The sequence below is a fragment of the Mus caroli genome, chromosome 18 (assembly GCF_900094665.2).
Source record: "Mus caroli chromosome 18, CAROLI_EIJ_v1.1, whole genome shotgun sequence".
Classification (NCBI taxonomy): domain Eukaryota; kingdom Metazoa; phylum Chordata; class Mammalia; order Rodentia; family Muridae; genus Mus; species Mus caroli.
This window is the reverse complement of record NC_034587.1, coordinates 43,921,517-43,940,830: the sequence shown is the minus strand read 5'-3', so window position 1 is coordinate 43,940,830 and position 19,314 is coordinate 43,921,517.

The following is a 19,314-nucleotide window of genomic DNA, read 5'->3' as shown; positions in this document are numbered from 1 at the left end:
TTCTCTGTATAACCCTGGCTGTCCTGGAACTCACTTTGTAGACCAGGCTGGCCTCGAACTCAGAAATCCGCCTGCCTCTACCTCCCGAGTGCTGGATTAAAGGCGTGCGCCACAATAATGATGATAAACTGGGCGTCAGATCTCACTGCGGGTGGTTGTGAGCCACCATGTGGTTGCTGGGATTTGAACTAGGACCTTCAGAAGAGCAGTGAGTGCTCTTAACCGCTGAGCTATCTCGCCAGCCAGGTTTTCCATTTTTCTACTTCAAGTCTACCATTTCTACATTCTGTGTTATCCACAGTTCTCTGGAAAACAAGCACTGTTACCGACACACTAGTGCCTTGTTAGAGGTAATTTCAGAGACGTGGGAATGAGAGCAGAAGAGAAGAAATAAAGAAGTAAAATGCAAAGCGATGTTATCCAATTGTGTGATGGCTAATGCTGTCAACTTGACAGAATCTAAACTTACCTCAGGGACAAGCCTTTTGCCCTGCCCTGGCCTTCCTCCATGACCCCCCCTCTGTGATCCACCCCCCCCTGTGTCTGTGAGGATCGAGGTATATTAAGGTGGGGATATCCAGCCTTCATGGGCAGTGCCATTCCTTGGGCAAGGGTCCTGTGCTGAATGAAAAGGAGAATGCATTCTCGGCACCAGCATCTGCCACTCCTGACTGTAGAAACAGTGTGACTAAGCCACAGGATGCTCCTGCCACCATGCCTTTCTGGCCTTAATGAACTTCCCCTGGAAGAAGCCACAATAAACCCTTTGTTCTTTAAGTTGCTTTGATCCACCATTTTGGTACAGCAACAAGGAAAGTACCTAATACAGACAAGACCAAAACACGAGAACCTCAAATACTTCTGGCATTTCTGTCTGCTCGGGACAGAACCACAGACAGGAACCAGAACTGCTCACTTTCAGAATCGCTGCCCTAAAATTCTCCAACCAGTTTCTTCTTTCTTTATTTCCTCCTCCCTCCCTCTCTCCCTCCCTCCCTCCATCCATCCCTCCCTCCCTCTATCCCTTCCTCCCTTCCTCCCTTCCTTCTTTCCTCCCTTTCTTTCTTTCTCATTTGTTTTTCAAGACAGGGTTTCTCTGTGTAGCCCTGGCTGTCCTGGAACTCACTTTGTAGACCAGGCTGGCCTTGATCTCACAGAAATCCACCTGCCTCTCTGCCTTTTGAGTGCTGGGATCAAAGGTGTGCAACACCACACATGTCTGCCCAACCAGTTTCTATCTCCGGTTAAAAAAGAAATATAACACTACCCCCACCCCTACCCCCACCCCCACCCCCACCCCCACCGCTACCCCCACCCCTGTCTTTCCTAGGAACCTGCCTTTCCTTCTCCTATGAACCTGGTCCTGTCTGGAGTCCCTTCTTTTACAAAGTCTCTTCTGAGGGCCCCTTTGTGCACTCACACTCTCTCCAGTAGGCGTGACTTATATTTTTGGTATAAAAATATAAGTAAAGTAGGCTAATTTCTTCCAGAAATCTCCTCCAGCCCTAAATGAACTCTGGACACACCAAGGAGCCACTCCAAATCCAGCCTTCAGCCTCCTAGCCCCAAACGCAAGTGATGGTCTTCAGAAGTCGATCAGCACGTGCTCACAACCCCAACAATATTGTCACTGGACTCTGGGACTTCTACTGACCCACAGGCTCCAGTGAAACAAAGTGAGGAATGGAGAGATTGATGCCGACCTTGGAAAAATGGAGCAGAGGCCATCTGCATCACCTCTTATTTACAAAAAAAAAGGAAAAAGCCTCAGAAGTTTTTATGAGGCAATAGGTAAAAGATTCTAATGTTAGGAGAGGTCTCCTACCCATCCACCCCACCCCCATTTTTCTTGAAGGATTTGTGGACAGAGGCTGGCTCCGTCTCTTTCTTTAAGAACCTGTTTCAGGCCCAACTTTCTGTGTCCCCATTAACCACTCCAATTTTGCAAGTGAGAAATTGATGGGAAAATGAAGGAGGAAGAATCACAAATGTCCCTCCCTGAGCAAAAAGTACCAAAAGGAAGAGGCTGTGATGGGTTAGGCTGAGGGAAGGAGGTGGGCTATCAGGGCTTTGGAAACACTCCTCCTTCCTCGTGAGGCACAGCTCTTAGGAGCTACTAAGAAAGGAAAGAGAGAAAATTCATACACACACAGTTGTTGAAGCAAAAGTCAGACTGACTCCAATAATTTTATACATACAAATACATACATGCATACAGACCTACAGACAGACATATACACATTCACATACTGAATAGATGGGACAAAGTTCCAACAAGCAGGCTCTAAGCATTCCACACATACACACATATATACATATGCACATATACATATAAACACATGCTTGGTAGGTAGATGGAACAAAGCCCCAACAACTTTTTTCTTCCATACCTTATATATCCCTCCCAGTAAAATCTTTCAAGCAGTATAAAATTACAATGTCACTGTATTTTATTTTTCTTCAAGTGAATGACTATGAAAAAAAAAACAGTATGTTCCCCAACACCTTTATAAGAAATAGCATTACATAGTACCAGTAAAGAAAACAAATTATTCCCAAGAACCCATATATATTTGTAACTTAGCAACTTGTTAAGATTAACTAAGTGTGAGCAAGCAAGGGAGTTTTCTCAGCCAGTTTCTCTTACTGACAAGCAGCAATTCGCAGTTACAAAGAAAGGATTCATTATTTTATTATTTATCTTTAAAAGTAATCTTATTAAGACTCTTAAAGGAATCACAAATCCAGGGGCCTGGAGAGATGGCTCACTGGTTAAGAGCACTGACTGCTCTTCCAGAGGTTCTGAGTTCAATTCCCAGCAACCACATGGTGACTCACAACCATCTGTAATGGGATCTGATGCCCTCTTCTGGTGTGTCTGAAGAGAGCAACAGTGTACTCATACATAAAATAAATAAAAATCTTTAAATAAAAAAAGAATCACAAATCTAAACTTTTATATAAAAATCAGTCATATCTATTTTAAATCCTCAGAATTCCTATCTACTTATCAGCAATTTTTAATTAATCATATCAGGAAGCTGAGGGCAAAAATGGGTATAAGAAACCAATCTTCACCAGTCAGCCTCAGGGAATCACATCAGCCAGTGCTTCCATTGTTCTTGTTCCCTGACCAGAAAGGGTCCCTAGCTTACCTAATAAAAGTGTACCTTTCTGAACTTCAAATTGTTCCCTAAGATTTTCTACATCAGAGTCAATAGCAGAAACATCTTAGCCTAGCATAACTAACAATTTTATTTTTCCAAAATTTCCAATGTTTTCTAAGGGTCATGGTCATTGCTGACAATCTATATTTCCATTCCTTTCCTAGGGCGGTGACTGAATCACCAGGAATGCTCCAGTGGCATTGTCTGAAAAAGATCAAGCATTTAGTACTGTGAGTGCCAGAAAGGGCCTGTGAGCCCAGGGAGGGTCTGGAAGCCTCCTGAGAGTTTCCGCACAATTCTTAGATGAAGAGAGATTCGAGGGAAACAAGCAGAACAGAACTCCACAAGAGCACAAAGTCCTCAGAACATGCAGCCCTCCGGGCCATGCCTGTCTGAGGCAAACCCACCCTGGCTGTGCTAGCCGGTGGCCACATTCTAAAGCCATTTGTCATTCCTCCTGCACAGCCCTCGGCAACTTAGTCAGGTGCATGAAGCCAAGGACCAGTGTGGCAGAATCCGCATTACCTGCTCCACATGGCTCATCCTAGATGGAGGACAAACACAAACCTGTAGAGCATCTCTCAGAAGCCAGTCTTTAATGTCCTCCTTCCATCCTAACACTGAGTGCCCCCTGCCCCCGACACCAACACTCCGTCACAGCTGGCAGCCCTGTTTTAGCTGTAGTTGGCAGTTAGCTCATAGGTGTGGGAGACTCGATTGGGACTGTGAGCAAAGAACACTTTTGTAGGTTGTAAACATGTCACTGTTCAGTCCAGAATCTCTCCCCAGACTCCAAAGGGCATAATGTTTTTAGACTGGGCATTTTGGCTCATGAGTTGGTTGTATAAATATTCCTGTTTGGGTGAGATGCTTGAGAAATAAGGGCTGCTTGAACACAGCCTGCTCTCCGAGGATTTGCATAATGTGTGTCGATGTGCAAAGAAGACTAAATGCCTAGAAAAGGAAAAGAAAAAAAGAATAGGGTCAAAGCCACAGACTATGTTTGCCAGTACAAACCTCATCTGCGTTCACTTACCGTCATCAGATGCATGGTAGGGTCGAGGGCAGGATGCAAACCTTAATTAAAATGAAGAACAAATATACTCTGTGATACACAAATGGATCTCCTTCTGATCTATGCTCCAGCTGGAAGTTGAAAAAAAAAATGTGGAATTTTCACCTCTCTCCATTTTTCATTTGCACCTACTTTCCTCAATTCCACCTCCCAGAGGCCACTGCCGTTTACAGGGCTGGTGTTCGCACATAGGATGTGTGAAAACCTGACTGGTTTCTTCAGTAATTTTCACCTACGAACGCCATTTGAAAGGGATTAGATGGTGCTTCCCACGTAGACGTGATAGAGTGCTTTTTATCCACTAACTGGTGAAGAAAATGGAAACTAGTAAATGTCACTAGCAGCCATCAGGAAAGCTAACAGCTGTAGTGGAGAAAAGCTTTGCTTGATACGCTATGAAAAGAGCCACAGCCAAGCTGGATGCTACATGTGCACCCCGAGTGTCTGAAATGGGAAGAGAAGGTGCTCATAAAAAGCCTGGTGTATCCCCAGTTTGGACAGGAGTGGAACTGGAAGTCAATGGTTAGCCAAGGAAGAATCATGGAAAATCCTTGGAGAACAAGGGTCTCCAGGGCTGATACAGGTCATGGCTGAGGCTAGAGTGGTCCAGGGGCTACTCTTTCAATGCTGTTGATTGAACAGTAAACAGAAGCAGTAAGACAGGGGTGAAAGTTACACCTTATTATTCCACACAATAAACAGGGAGTTTGCAAATGTAAAAATAGAGGAAGTGTTACATTGTAACCACGGGACAAAGAGCTTCGATCAACACCTCTGTTTCTTTGTTAGTGTTCTGAACCCCTACAAACACTCTAACCCCTTTTCTCAATGCTAATCAGCAATGAAAGCATGAAATAGGTAGAGTAGCATCCCCCACCTCCGACCCACCCCACCCCGACCCACCACCACCCACCCTGCTGACTCAGGAGGAATCAGAGACACAACAGCTAAGGGTAGATCTGCAACCTGGGGCATCTTCTTGGGGCTTAAATACAAACTGGCAAAGTGAGCAAATCCTCTGATACTGGTCTGTTAGCAAAAGCTGAACTGAGGAAGGTAAAACCTGAACCCACCAATAAACACAATATCAGATTCCCTTTAAGCTTTTATTAAAAGTAAGTAGAATTCAATACTGAAACATCCACCTGACATTCTAAATGGAAAGACACATTGATTTTACACAAATATGCCAAAGAACCAGGAAAGCTTTGGCATAATATCAAAGAGAGTGGAGCCCTGGCAGACCTGCCCAGGTAAGGCGAGAAGGGAGGAAGAGGCACCATGGAAACTGTGCGGACATCCTACAGAAAACTCCTAACGTAAGTTGACAGTGTGCAAAGATACACATGCACACATCACGCATAAACCGTGAGAATGACAGAGGCGTGCTCAGACAAAACGGAGTGTGGAAATTAACAATGGTCAAGAGCAAAAGGAAAACTCGATAAAACAAAATTAGTGTGAAGAACAAAGCCAAAGAAGCCGAAAACCACAAAACTGCCCAGCGCCTGTCCCATGGTTAGAGACTACAGAAACAGGACAGTCAGAACTTTAAACACACAACCCATATGCTACACAGGAGATGCCGTGACTGATAGACAGAAATATCTGTAGTCATCACCAGAGTGGGTGAGTTCAGGGACCTTATTCTCTTTGATAAGATTATCAATAATTTCTGCTTTGTTTCTTGAATTCCCAGTAGTGAGCCATTATACAAAAATAGTGAAGGAGGGTGGCTATTTACTTTTTCCTAAACATTAGGTATTAAAATATGTGACATATCTACTACAAATATTGACTGTGTAAAATTATGATTTTTGCCCATTTATCTACGAGTGGTGTTTCTAAGGCATTGTAAAAAAAAATCAAGATAACCTCTCCATCATCCATTCTGGAGAACTGGGAACCGAATATATTTTTGTCGTTGTTTTGTTTTTTCAAGACAGAATTTCTCTGTGTAGCCCTGGCTGTCCTAGAACTTGCTTTGTAGACCAGATTGGCCTTGAAGTTGTATAGATCCACCTTCCACTGCCTCCAGACTGCTGGGACTAAAGGTGTGTGCCATCACACCTGTCTCTAAAATCACTTTAGAAACATGATTTATTTTTATTATTTTGAATTATGTATCTGTATTTGTACCTGTGTCTGTGTGTCTCTGTATGTGTGTGTCTATGTTTATATGTGTGTCTGTGTACATGCCTGTACATGTACACATGTACATGCCTGTGTATGCGTGTATGGCTTTGTATTTGTATGTGTGTATGTGTCTATCTGTGTATGTGTCAATGTATGTGTCTGTGTATGTCCATATCTGTGTATATGTGTCTGTGTTTGTGTATCTGTGTGTATGTGGCTTGTCTCTATGTCTGTGTATATGTGTTTCTGTATGTGTGTATATGTCTGTGTGTGCATATGTCTATGTGTTTGTATGTATGTGTTTGTGTATGTGTGTATGTGTCTCCGTGTGTATATGTCTCTGTGTGTGCATATGTCTATGCCTATGTGTTTGTATGTATGTGTCTGTGTATACATATGTGTATATGTATGGGAGAGAAGGTGTCCACAGAAGTCAGAGGAGTCAGATCCTCTTTAAGCTGGAGTTACAAGAAGTTGTAGCTGCCTGACATGGATGTTAGGGATCAAATTCTAGTTCTCAGAAAGAAACAGTACTCCACCACTGAGCTCTTTTCAGCCTCCTAATGCCATCCTTCTGGTATCTTATACGGGGTAGTAATTCATTAAACGTTATCAAAATTTACTTAAGACTTTTTTGTGTTAAAGGAAAATCTGAATTATTAATACAACTGCATTTGAAAAGAAGCCAAACACATATCTTCAATATAGCCACCCATATTTTATTTACAGAGGATCTTTAAAAGGCTTTCTCTTCACTGTTTGCTTAGATTAGTAAATTGACAGGCTGGGCTCAGTTATGTTCCTTCGGGATCAGAGCCAGCACAGCACTACTGAAGTTAAGTGGTGGGTCTAACAAGCCAAGCAGGCAGGAGGGGTTCAATGTGCCTCGTGAGAACCGGGAGCTACTACACAGGATTTTCAGGGCTGCCCAGCCTCCTCACTGATCAAGCATGACGTGCTTAGCCTCCTAGCCTTGCGGTGTCTCCTTTGAGATAGGCTCTCCCAGCAGTTCTCATAAGCTCACCTGATGTGAATAGCAACCGAGTAAAGAAACCACATTGTCAAGATTCCAGAGGCCAATATAGTTCTCTTTCTACAATGGCAGCCACCTAGTCACTCTTTCTTCTCTGAACTGCAAAACGGTTTATCATACATAGGACTGTGTTCCATCACAATCCAACTGTCCAAAATGTGTATGTCCATCCTTATACATCCCTCAATGGCCTCAGAATGCCAGGTACCATGCAGTGCCTGACACAAAAACATAACCCATGACTTAATGTGCAAGTCTATGAAAGGGACCGAGAAGAAGCAGCCTATTTCCATCCGGGGGAGGGGCTGGAGGTCTGTCTGTCTGATTCTTGGCTTGTTGCTTTTATTGGCTACTCTGACACCTGACAGCCTAGCTTTGTCAGCTCAGCTTGCTCAGGGCACAGACAATTGACAGCAGAGGACACAGCAGATGAGCCACCGTCTCGCACGAGCTGGACGTGTTGTTAAGAGCATGGAAAGGTAGCAGTCTGAACACAGTAGCACTCACGTGGCCGCTGAGGAGCAAGTCTGTCTGACTAGACAGAGGGAGACATTGTCACAGGACAGCCCGAGAGCCAGACAGCGTCCAGCCGAACCCCTAGTCCACTTTATTTACTAACTTTATTTTTCTTCTCGATGTGTCCTTTGTATAAAATTTCAGTTCCGAGGTTAAAAAGAATCCCAAACTCAAATGACATTTACCGCATTGAAAAAAAAAATCTGTCAAAATGTTGAGAAATAAAATAATGTAGATAAGCCTTTGAGAAAATATTTTGTTGCAAATGTGTTGAAAAACTCTCAGCATCATCACATTCCAATAATCTTTTTTAAAAATTGTTTCTGATTTTTTTGTAGATAGCACTAGACTTAAATACACATGGATACATATACAAAAGGTTTAAGTTACCCTCTATAGTGTACAGGAAGTAATGCCTCTCTCATACACTACAGGCTATGAAACAGAACACCCAGGGCCAAGTGTAAGCTACCTCTTTTCCAGTTGTTGGTCCCATGCAGTCCTCCCCGACCCCAACACACACTAGACATTATAGGCGAATTCCAGTGTTTTTGGTCACTCTTCAGAGCTTGATGGTGTGACCCCATTGCTGAGGAGGCCGTACATTTGGATCGTAGGTCATGAAGAAATCAAGCTGGTACTGATATGGAATCTTCATCCCTCCTGCCTATCTTTTGTAGTGCCAGAAGGGGCTGTACACTCTACTCGGGGAGAGAAGGTATCCGCAGTCCTACCCAGCTGTGAGCTCAGTTAGAATAGAGAGAGGGGATTTGATCATAACATTATTGTATGCATGTAGGAAAATCTCAAACAACAAATTTAAATAAAATAACTTTCACAGTGGTGGGAAAGATACGTCTGGTTTAAAACTGAACTACACATAAATGGCCAGCAAGGGGAGACAAAACCATGCATGTTTTTTCTTTTTCTTTTTCCTATAGTTTTTAAGGAAGTGGATTATTAAAAATTAGTGCAAAGAACCCTGCTCCTTCTAGAATCTATACTAAAAATTATGCAAAGCATATTATTTAATGCCGCTCTGCTTCTGAGTACTGTATGGGCAAAGCCAGAGGCAAAGTAGGGTTCTCAGTCTGAAACCACACAATGAAAGGCAACCCTCCTTTTTTCTTTCTTATATTCTCTTCCCCCCGCCTCCTCCCCCCCCCCTTTCTCCCTTTCTCTGAGTTTGCTAGCAGAAACCATCCCAAAGCAAGGTAAGTTCTATTATACTCCAGATGAAATGTTCTTCAACTGAGTATGTGAGAACCTTACCCATTTCTAAATCAGGAAACACTGGTTACCCGTGCGCTGTAAGGACTCAGAAGACCCTCTTCTTTTTGGTCTTAGGTTCGTCGCAGGAGCAAGTTTGTAGTCTTTACAGCACACTCCTGGGTATTTGAAGATCAGCTAATGGAGATGACAGTGATTCAGAAATGCCAAGCATTCGTGGAAGGCCTTCACCAGCATGGCTTCTGCAACCAACGGCCAAGAAAGGGGCAGCTAGCCCTACAAGACAGAACACTTCTGGACCCTGGACCCTCAATTCTAGCCGAGGGCAATAGGTCAAGACTGCCCTCTCTCCCACCCCAGCTGAGTGGGAACGTGGGGACCCTCTACCCTGGTCTCACTGTGCCAGGTTTCCTCAATAGGACAGGTCTGTACCAAGACAGCTTAAACACCTGAAGAGAAAACAGACTATTGGTGGAGAGAGGAACAAATCAAATGGCAGGTAGTTTATCTGCAGAAACCACAGGGCCCAGGGGGAAGTGTCCAAAACACGTTCTGAGTGGGAGGGGAAAGGGATACACTGAACCTATAACAAAGATAGATATCCCTCAGAACGGAAGGGGAAAGTCAACGCTGTCCGTCGGACAGGCACTCTCTCCGTATTCGAGCCCCACGCCAATGATTAGGTTTTCTCATCAAAGACTGGCTGTTTTCTCCTGAGATCAAACCCAGGAGAGGTTGCCTGTGCCTCACCCTGTGACACAGCCGGACTCTGATCACATAGAGATGGAAGAGGAGGACACAGAAGACACGTGTGTTAGGAAGAAATAGTTGTCCCTGTCTGCAGAGGACAGATTCCCCTGGCAGAGAACCACAGCCCACAAAAGAACCTTCTACAACTAATAAGCTCTGGAAATGTGTAAGGTACATGGCAAACACACATAAAATCTGCTGTATGTCTGAATGTTTGCAGTGAATACTGTTATTTAAAATAGGCTCATTTAGCTCAGGGACCCCGGTTGAGAAGCTGGCAGAAGGACTGGAGGAGTGGACGAGGGGTTGTAACCCCATAGGAAGAACAACATTGGCTGAACGGACCACCCAGAGCTCCCAGGAACTAGACCACCAACCAAGGAGCATATAGGGAGGGATTCATGACTCCAGATACATACGTAGCAGGGGATAGCCTTGCCTGACATCAACAGGAGGCAAGGCCCTTGGTCCCGGGGAGGTTGGATGCACCAGTCTAGGTCGGGATGCTTCAGCGGTGGGGCGGGAGAGGGTAGATGTGGGATGGTGGTATTCTGGAGGCGTAATTGGGAAGTGAGATGTCATTTGAGATGTAAACAAATGGAAAGATTGCCGGCCGGGCAGTGGTGACACACACCTTTAATCCCAGCACTTGGGAGGCAGAGGCAGGCGAATTTCCGAGTTTGAGGCCAGCCTGGTCTACAGAGTGAGTTCCAGGACAGCCAGGGCTACAGAGAAACCCTGTCTCAAAAAATAAAAAACAGGGCTGGTGAGATGGCTCAGTGGGTAAGAGCACCCGACTGCTCTTCCGAAGGTCCAGAGTTCAAATCCCAGCAACCACATGGTGGCTCACAACCATCCGTAACGAGATCTGGCGCCCTCTTCTGGAGTGTCTGAAGACAGCTACAGTGTACTTACATATAATAAATAAAATAAATACCTAAAAAAAAAAAAACCAAAATAAAGTGAAGTGAAGAAATTGACAATTTGTTTTAAAAAAAAAACAACCAAACAAACAAAATGAATAGAAAGATTAATTTTTAAAACTCCCCAAAATAAAATAAAGTAAAATAAAATAAAATAAAATAGGCTTACTTACAACTGCTCAGAAACACATGGTTGTAAATCTAATGATGCATGCCAGCCAACATTTTTTTTTTTACCCCAAACTACAGAGTGATGATGGGGATGTGGAGGAAATATGATCCAATACTCTGTAAGGCTGCTTAAACTCTTTCAGACCGTGTACATTCTACAATGTATGTAGAAAAGCAAGTGACTATAAATAGCACATTAAAAAAAAAAAAAAAACTAAACAAAATAATCTCACTATGTACTCCTGGCTGGCCTAGAACTCAAAGAGATCCAGTTGCCTCTGTTTCCCCTACAGGTATTTACCATCACATCCAGAAAAAGCAAACAAACAAGTTTTAAAGAGGAAAACCAAGTGAGAAGACTTGCTCTACCTATCTTTATGTTTCAGACATGGCAGTGCACTAAGGCATGGTTGTGCATGAAGCCATGGGGAAGATAAGACACTTAGGTATCTGGGGCTTGTTTGTAAGCTTGGATTTTCCACAGCCTACATTATTAAGGGCTCTTCAACGCTATAACCTCCCTTCTAGCCCACTCCACACCAGGGGTAGTAGAAAGGAAAGGTTAATAGGGCAAAGGGAGGTATGAAACGGTTTAGAAATAGTTCTTTGGAATGATTCCAATCTTCATTGTCAGGATAGCAGCAGCTCAGTTCACAAGAATCAGCAGTGCCATCTCGATCCACTCACAAACACCATTCACGAATCAGGAATGGCAATTCGCCCAGAAGAAATGGAGAGGCTCTGCCATTCGGCCCTCGTCTGAGGAAGCTGCCAGAGGCCACTGGAGTATCATGAGAAGTTCCTTGGTATGTTTCTTTCTATGAAACTGGAATATCATGAGGGTTTTGGTGTTTTTTTGTTTTTTGTTTTGTTTTGTTTTGTTTTGTTTTGGTGTGTTTCTCTCTATGAAGTCTGAACAAGTGATGAAGGCAAGGCGAACCAATATCACAGAATCATCAAAAAGACCAGTATCAGCAAAACCCAACAAAGACTAGCAAAGAGTGGCAAGGTGAACCAACGACACAGTGTCGTCCGCTGTTTGTTGGGTTATACTTATACCCTTTCCTAACATCATGTGTCCACTCTAGCAAAATCACACACATACTTTCCTCAGGAAGTTTCCAGAATTACACCACGTGTCTGTTCTCAGCAGAACAGGAAAACCTCCTCTCGTAAGACAGCTTCCAAAAAAAACATCACATGACACAACTGAGTCTTCAAAGAAACCAGAAATGTCCACTTTACTTGTTGGCCAGCCAGCTTAATCTAGCCAACAAGTCAAGGTCTCAAACTAAGGATGGATGGCTTCTGAGTTATGATATCTGAGGATGACTTTGAAAAGGTCAGCTTCGGAACCTCCAGAAGGTCATGGAACACTTGTCCCTCCAGAAGGGAGAGGCTAATTAACATTCTTCAGACCACAGGGTGGGAACCGACCTTTGGTGGGAACACATTCTACAGGATGGACCGTTGCCCACCTTTAGACAAGGGAAGTTGTCACCTCATTCCCTAAAGACCAATCAATTAAAAGGGTGCACTGTTCTGTCAATCATATTGTGCCTAGTTGCTGATGCTCTAGTCTGCTCCTGGAAACCATATAAAAACGGGTGCAGGGAGTAGTCGCCTCTCCTTCAGGTCTGGGAGGACCCCAGTGCACTGGAACGATAAATTCCTCTTGCTTTTTGCATCAATCCTGGCTCCACATGGTTCACTCAGGGGGTCCCTGGTAAGCTAAGGCTCCCAGAGTATTACATTTGGTGCCTTGGCCAGGAAACAACTTCTTGTGGGAACACACTGGAGCAGTGAATCAGAGGTCTTGAGCTTTTACCTGACTCAAAATCTGAGTCTGTAAGTCTGAACTTTTGCTCGAAAGCTTCAGGAGGCTTAGAGAGCCTATGGTGTCTGGTGCGGTCAAGTGCGATGGGCAGACATGCCTTAACATCTTGACCTCTGGGGTGGGTGGGGGTACTGAAAGATGCTTCAGGCCCCCCTGGAGGGAGCCAGTAAGGCTCTGCTCCTTCTGGAAATGGCAAGACAATATTGGTGGGAGCCACGTCTTGCTATAACCTGGTGTATCTGGCTCCTGCCATATAGGCAGAAGCACCTGGTGTCTGTAACTGAGCCCATGGAAGGGGTGAACTGTGTGTTGATTCTCTTTCTCTGTGTTCTTGGACCTAGGATGCCTGCCTGTGGCAGGGTGGAGCTATCTGTGTGGTGATTGTTTTTCTCTGTTTGTTGGCATCTTGTTCTATGTTCTTAGACTTAGACTGACGGACATTTTTTGGACATTGGACAGACTGAAAAACAAGTTAGTTACTCTCCATTCCTCTGAATGGTCCACTTTTGGAGTAGGGTAGCCACTTGTAGGGATCTTGGAATTGCAGGTGATCAAAGCAAGAGAGGAGAGAGTCTTTAGGTCAGGATCGCTGGGCCACCCAGACCAAGTACCCTATATAGTCACCTGGAAAAATCTAGTGGAGGACACCCCCTCATGGGGTCTTCAAGACCCACCTCACAGGTTCTGGCTGTCAGGAAGAAAGAAGCACGGGAGGAGAGATCTGGACCTGAGAAGAATTTGATCCTCCAAGACCCTTCAACAGTGGACCTGTTGCTCCAACACCCTCCTCCATATCTCCCTATCCTTGCCCTCATGGCCCTGCCAACACCAATATTGGTTCCGGGATCCTCGGCCCATACAGAACAGGGTCCGTTGCGCTCCCCTTTACCGGAGGGAAGAGCAGGAGGGAACCCCCAACTTTCCAGCCCCACCATGGGGACACAAAGTCTGAGAGCTACCTCCCCTGATACCACGGTGGCTCTCCCACTAAGGGCCGGCTGGTTAATCTCTTTGAGACTGTTTTATTTATAATGCAGGAAGCCAGAAGCCAGAAAGAATATTCCCTCAGACACAGGGACACCATCGGTTGACCAGGCTGTCGTGGACAGTGGGCTTTCCCTGACTGGAACTTTAATATGGCAAAAGGTAAGGGGCACTTAAAACACCAGTAGCCGGGCGTGGTGGCGCACACTTTTAATCCCAGCACTCGGGAGGCAGAGGCAGAGGTAGAGGCAGGTGGATTTTTGAGTTGGAGGCCAGTCTAGTGTACAAAATGAGTTCCAGGACAGCCAGGGCTATACAGAGAAACCCTGTCTCAGAAAACCAAAAAGAAAAAAAAAAGTCCACCACCAGACTCCACTGGCAGGTCTCAAGGGGGCTTCATGATGAGCCACTAACTTGACCAAGGTATATGAGGTAAAGCAAAGACCAGATGAATCGCCCGTAGCCTTTCTAGAGTGCCGATATACACCTTATGACTCCAGTAGCAAAGAGCATAAAACTAGTGTGACAATGGCTTTTATAGACCAGGCTAGTAGAGATATAAGGAAAAAGTGTCAGAGGCTAGAAAGACAGGATAAGTCGTTCAGGGATTTAGTATTGGTTGCTGAGAAAATCTACTCTAAAGAGAGGCAGAGGAGGAGAAGGAGCAGAGAAAAAGATAGAAGGAAGGAGGGAGGGGGGAGGGAGAGGGGAGAGGAAGGGAGGGAGGGAAGGAATCTACAGAGTCCTGACTCTCAGGATAGAAGATGAATACAAGTTGTTTGAGACCTTGGACAGGGCACCCTAGGAACCCAGACTGGTAGCTCAAGGCCTTTCCCCAGGCCGGGGCTGAGATGGCAGTGATGGGGAGGACCATCAACCAGCCCCCTCCTCCATGTGGAACTCAGAGCCCAAGCCTCCTCGATGTCTGTGCACCAATATCTGATGTTGAGGGATGCCTGGGATGGGATCAGGCCCCACATTACCAGGCTCCTAGAACAAGGGATCCTGTGGAAGTGCCAATGGGCTTGGAATACTCCCCTCCTGCCTGTGAAGAAACCTGGGGCCCAAGTCTAAGGAGGACTAAGAAGGGGATTAAATGCCTCTTGGAGGAGCTGGGAGGATTTAGACACATAGCCTCGGTCAAGAAGGTCTAAATCTGCAAAAGAAAAGTAAGTTATCTGGGCTGCCTGTTGAAAGACAGCCGGCACTGGCTCTCCTATGCTCGAAAGGAGACCATGCTGCACAACCCCCCTACTGAGCCCCAAGCAGGCACAGGAGTTTCTAATTACAGCTGGGTTCTGCTGGCTACAGATCCCAAGCTCCCCATACCTTGGAGAGCATTGTTTGCTAGCCCCTGGATTGATGATGTCTGACCAATGCCCGAATGACTCATTATCAGACTCTGTTGCTAAACTCAGATTGGGTGACCGTCATGTCATCAGTGGCCCTCAACTCAGCCACTCTGCTACCCGGCCCTGACCTCAATTCACCAGCTCATGATTGCCAACAGATTCTAGCTGAGGACCAGGGATGGCAAAAGGACCTGTCAATCCCTGATGCTGAGGCAACATGATTCACTGATGGCAGCAGCTACATGGTGGAGGGATAATGCAAGGCAGGGGCCTCCATTGTGGATGGGCACAAGGTGGTCTGGGCAGAACCACTTCCTCTGGGAATGTCAGCCAAAAAGGCAGAGCTGATGGCTCTGACCAAAGCCTTGGCCCTGGGAGCAGGCAAAGAGATCAACATCTACATGGATAGCCTTTGCCACAGCCCACATCCATGAGGCTATATAGCAAGACTGAGGACTGCTCACATCAGAGGGAAAAGAAATAAACAAGCAGGAAATTGGATCATCTTGGATCTGATGAAGCCAGCAACTGTGAGTATTATTCATTGCCCAAGACACCAGACGGGAAGAGACTCAGTGTCCTGGGGCAATAACCAGGCAGATCAAGTGGCTCAAGAAGTGGCTATGCAGGAGCCTATCCTGGTTATGGGCCTGCAAGAAACACCTCCTGGAAAATGGGACTGGACTAAGAGATGGTTTCACTTAAAATATATAGAAGAAAGGACTCAGATTGCTAGCCACCCTACCAACTATCACCAAGAGAAGGTAGGACAATGGCGCACACAACAAGGGAGAACTATGCTCCCCAGAAAGCAAGCAAAAAATGTACTAGGCCAAATGTACTGATGGACTCATTTAGGGGATAAAAAGCTTGTCCAAGCAGTTAAGAGACCTAATATATATATACCTCAGGTTCTGGGCCAGAAAGAGAGTAAAACAGTGTAAAGTATGCCTGCAAGTAAATGCTTATGCAGCCAGGAGTAAACAGGGCAAAAGACCTAGGGGAGAACAGCCTAGAGTTTATTTTTTTTTTAATTTTTAATATTTTTTTATTACATATTTTCCTCAATTACATTTCCAATGCTATCCCAAAAGTCCCCCATACCCCCCCCCCACTTCCCTACCCACCCATTCCCATTCTTTTGGCCCTGGCATTCCCCTATTTTGGGGCATATAATGTTTGCAAGTCCAATGGGCCTCTCTTTCCAGTGATGGCCGACTAGGCCATCTTTCGATACATAGAGTTTATTGATAGGTCGATTTTACAGAAGTCAGGAAAATATGATTACAAATACCTTTTAGTGTTTGTATATGTTTTCCCTGGATGGGTTGAGACATTACCCAGCAAGCAGGAAACAGCTACTGTGGTAGCTAAGAAGATATTAGAAGAAAAATTTCCAGAGGTTCGGAGTGCCCAAGGTAGTTGGATTGGACAATGGTCCTGCCTTTGTCTCTTAAGGTAAGTAAGGGATTGGCAGAGATATTGGGAACTATTAGGAAACCCCATTTTGTGTACCATCCCCAGAGCTCAGGGCAGATAAAGAAAATAAACAGAACCCCTACAAGAGAACTTGACTAAATTGACCTTGGAGACTGGCATGGACTGTTTGGTGCCCTTCCCCTTGGCCCTGAACACCCCCTGATGTGAGCTCAGGCAGTTACTCCATCTGCTTTAATCATTTTAACCTGACCCTTGATCCCAGCTTTTGATCCCCGCAGAGTGACTTTTCAGACTGACAAGGATCTTGCTTGCAAGATTGCAAGCCTTTCAGATCAGCCACCAGGAATTGTGGCCTAAACTTGTGCAGGTACCCCAGAGGTTCCACACAAGTACCAAATTGGAGATTGGGTATGTAAGGTACAAATTTAAGTTTGACCCCCTGAACCAAGTTGGAGCCTAGAAAGAAAAATAGTTGGGCCCTAAAACAGCCCAGCCTGTTCTTGGAGCTTGGCTGACTACAGCCTGATCTGAGAACTGGCTGACCACAGAACAGATGATTATCCAAGCTGGTTCACTGACTCTGTTCCAGGAATTAAGTTAGATCAATAACTTGAAAACAATCTTGTGAAACTAGGTGTTTCTCTTTGTGACTTTCCATTCCTCTTGTGACTCTGCACTGGTATTTTTGGTATTTTCATAAGACGTCCTCCCTACCCCCTGGATTGTGGTTTTCTCCTTTAAATACCCCTTCACCCAGCAACTCGTCGTCAAACTCCTCTGCCCCTGCATGGGATACGAGTCGACCCCAGTGCACTGGACCCTGTCAATAAACCTCATGCAGTTACAACAAGAACAGTCTCTTGTGGGTTCCTGGGTGTCACAACATCCCGAGTATGGGGCTCCCCACCACAGAGTCTTTCAAGTATATTTTAAGAGACATTGTGCTGAACACTGGAAGCAAAGTGGAGAGGGCTGTTCCTGGTGTTGTTGACCACCCCGACCTCCATTAAAGCAGATGGAGTAACTGCCTGGGCTCACAACAGAGCAGCACCTGCGCCTGATGCCAGCTAGATAGCAGCCAGACACCCGAGCAACTCCCTTCTGCAAGGCCAGAGAAACCAGAGATGGCTATGGTGTATCTTCCAGCTCTGAGCCTTGACAGCCCCCACAACCCTACAAGGGTGACTTGGCAGGTGCTTTCAACCACTGGGGATGTGGCTTGGTCCACTACCTACATTGTATCTGGTGGCTGGACCCTGACTTTGATCTCTGTGACTTAGTGGTGGACCTTGACTTCTGGGGTGTCACTGCCCTGTAGACACAGGGAGAGGGATTGCCTGAATGTGGGGGACAAGGGACTTGTAAATCTAAACTGTGTCCTAGAAGTGGCCTTGGAGGGTGGGTCTTAGGATGCTGACACCCAAAATTGAAGAGTGTCCTGCAAGATACCCCCATATATGTGTGTCCCCGAGATGGGAGAAGCCAGCAACAGGTCCATCATTGTTAGGGGGCTGACCATTTCTTCTATGCTACCTGGGGGTGTGAAACATCAGGAGACCTTTCCAAGGATAGTTAAAGATTCATTGGCCAAGGTGAGAGTTGGCCAAGCAGGAGAGAGAGAGAGAGAAACAGAGTCAGGGCTGGTTTGAGTTTTGGTTTAACAGCTCCCCCTGGTTTACTACCTTGATTTCTGCATTGCTAGGAACCCTGATCATTTTGTTCCTGCTTCTGACTTTTGACCCTTACATTCTAAATTGTTTAGTTGCTTTTATTAAAGCCTGCATAGGTGATGGTACAGTTGATGCTCCTGAGACAAAGATATCAAGAGCTAAGTACAGAGGACCAGGAGTATGAGCTGCATAACTATCCACAATAGCTTCAAGATTGAAGCATGCCCAAAGAAAAGGGGGGAATGAAAAGGTCAGCTTGGGAACTTCCAGAAGGTCATGGAACATTTGCCCCTCCAGAAGGGAGAGGCTAATTAACATTCCTCAGACCACAGGGCGGGGAACCAACCTTCGGGTGGGGGCACATTCCACAGGATGGACTGGTGCACTGTTCCACCAATCATATTGTGCCTAGTTGCTGATGCTCTATTTTGCCCCTGGAAACCATATAAAAACTCACTGAATGGGTGCTGGGGGGGGGGGTGTCACTGCCTCTCCCTTGGGTCTGGGACAACCCCAGTGCACTGGAACAATAAATTTCTCTTGCTTTTTGCATCGATCCCAGCTCCACATGGTTCACTCAGGGAGTCCCCAGTAAGCTAAGGCTCCCCAGAGTCTTACAACTTCTGGCCTACACTTGTGTGTGTGCCTGTGCTTACACACACACACAAACACACACACACACACACACACACGCATACCTGCATCAATGCACATGCATAAACACACACACATTCATGAAAAAAATAATTTAATGAAACTGCAATGCCAAGGACCAGCCTCAGCCTGGGGAGGTGTTCTGAGGAAAGGGTATGTGGGAGTGGCGAGACAAACAACTCAAAGTCAAAATGTGGGTCCTAGCTGGTGGCCTATGCTCTGCTGGAGTCAGCTTCCAGCCTGGCTCTGCTTTCTTTCTGATCTGCTTTCTCTCTCTCTCTCTGACTTACTTTCTTGATTTCTGTGGTGATCTATAGACATACACACATGCACACACACCCACAACGTTCTGCTGATACAGTTCTCCAAGTAGTGC